Genomic DNA, 2,639 nt, shown 5'->3' with positions numbered 1-2,639 from the left:
ATCTGTTGATTAGGTCATACAGGACCAGATGAAGGGAAAAACTAAAGATCAGCTTGATCCAAAACTTGGCTCATGACGTAAAATGATATCTCAAAATGGATGGACGATGTGGATATAACAAATATATCATAGTGGGGCCCACAAAACTTGGTGGATGTTGGTCGGTGCTCTATGGGTCCCACCATGATGTATGTGTTTCATTCATGCCATTCATCCATTTTTACAAATCATATTAGAGCTTGATGCCAAAAATGAGAGGGATATAAATCTCAGGTGGACCACACCACATGAAAACAATAGTGATTGGATATCCACCATTAAAACCCTCCTAAGGCCCATTGTATTTTTTATTTAACATCCAATCTGTTGATTAGGTCATATAGGCCCAGATGAAGGGAAAAAAATATCAGATTGATCCAAAACTTTATATGGCCCCCTGTTGAGGGTCGAATATTGCATATTAGACCCCAGTTATTACTTGTTTTTACGAACATGATATTCTTTAATGCCTTATTTAATCGTGTTTGTGATGCAAGGTGTATTCACAAGCATAGGACTGAAAAGGATGCTTAAAGCATGGATTTAACACTCTGATGACACCAAAGGCAATGGGCAGACCCTAAGGGACCAAGATCGAAGGATTTACACGCCAGATATCCTAGGAAATCAAGCCGTTCATATTAAAGAGGCCTGAAAGTCATCCAGTATATAAGATCATAAGGTTCTGACCATCCGTTTGGCTCGAAACTATATATATGGCCTAAGGACCATAAATTAACCGTACACGTCAAAATTCATCCCTCGAATCAGTGTATAAGTGACCCGATGTGCAAGATCAGACACTAACCATTAAGAAAGCATCTTGGACATCCATGGGCGATCGGGACCCAAATTGAACCGATGGAAAGAGCACGAAAAATGGTGGATATTCGCCAAACTTCACTTCTTTTGGACGCTGTAGTAGGGAGGAATGAACGACAGACTATTCTAAAAGGGAGAGTGGCAAATTTGTAAATAAATAAAATTCCATATGCATGCACGTAAAGGATAATAGAGGATTTCTTTAATAGTGGGTAGTGCCTCATCACAGGTGGATAGTGTGGCCCACATAGAGTTCGGATCTACTTCATACTTTGACCCATAGGCTTACACGTTACTGAGAAAATGATGAATGGAGTAGATCCCCAAGAATATCATCAGAAGTGGGTCCTACCTATTTTTTGAAGAAAGCATCCAAACAGTTCCCTTCTGGTGAAAAACGTCCAGTGACGGACGTGCTTACTACTGGGTTTTGACAGTGGGCCCCACCCATCATCACTTTTCATGATCTGGACCGTCTAATATGTCCAATGGGGACAACCTATGCCTAGGTGGCAGAATTGCACAAGATCGTGAAGATTGGTTTTCACCCCCAAAAGGTTTTTAATGGTCGACGCTTATTCAACACTGTTTCCTATAATGTGGTCCAGTTGAGATTGGGATATACCTCATTTTTTTGCCTTATACCATAAAATGAAATGGAAAAATAGATGGATGGCAATGATGAAACACATACATCATGATGGGGCCCACAGAGCACCGACCACGTGACCCGCTCGTGAGACTGTGAGAAACTTGAAGTCTCTCTTGCTCTCTGTCCTCTCTCACTCTCGCTCTCGCGCCCTCTCTCACTCGCTCGCTCTCTATCCTCTCTCTCTCTCTCGGTCCTCTCTCCACCGCGCCCTCTCTCTCTGTTTCTCTGTCTCTCTCGGTGCTCTCTCTCTCTCTCGCGCAACCTCTCTCTCTGTCTCTCTTGGTCCTCTCTTTCTCTCATGCATCCTCTAAAGCTCGGTTGACTGTGATCGGGGCTCTAACTCAAAGAGGTATCTCTCTCTCTCTCAATGTCTCTCAATCTCAATATCGATTGAAACGATTCGGGGATTTAGGGATTTAGGGATTTGGGGATTTGGGGATTTAGGGATTTAGGGATTTGGGGATTTAGGGATTTTGGGATTTAAGGATTTGGGGATTTGGGGATTTAGAGATTTAGGGTTTAAGGTGGGCCCTACTGAGTTTACTTAGTACAATAAGGGCCTGTTTGGCTGGGCAAATTGGATGGTATTAGAGTGGATTGCACGGATTTGAAGGTAATGCTAGCTGCATTAGTGGATTGGTGTAAGATCTATGGGATTGGTATATCTGGTCTGTTTGGCAGGCCCGACCAATCCCGGGATTAAGCCTTCCAATCCCTTTCAATCCCTCGAACCAAACACGTCCCATGCAATTTTGCTGATAAACTTTTCCCCTTTGGGATCTTCTAATAAAATTGATTTTCCTGATAAAAAAAAAAGAAAAGTAAAAAAAAAAAAGAAAGATTGTATTTTCCTTAACATTCATATTACAGGTAATTTACCATGTTTGGGCTGAAAGGGTTAGTAGCATGGTTCAAATTTTCAGTTTGCTCGAATGGAGGCTGCTGGGGCTGATGGTTCAGTGATCCAAACAGTTGATATATGGGCCCTACTGTGGACTTGGAAGATCTTATTTGTATTTGGCCTTTTCCTGGTTGAATTTGCGCAGTTGTTGTATTCTCTCTTAACCGTCTGTTGAAGGGTTAACATTCTTACAATCTGTGGGAGTTTGGTGCATAGGACATCCAC

This window comes from Magnolia sinica, chromosome 4, assembly GCF_029962835.1.
Source record: "Magnolia sinica isolate HGM2019 chromosome 4, MsV1, whole genome shotgun sequence".
Lineage (NCBI taxonomy): Eukaryota > Viridiplantae > Streptophyta > Magnoliopsida > Magnoliales > Magnoliaceae > Magnolia > Magnolia sinica.
This window is presented reverse-complemented; position numbering follows the sequence as displayed.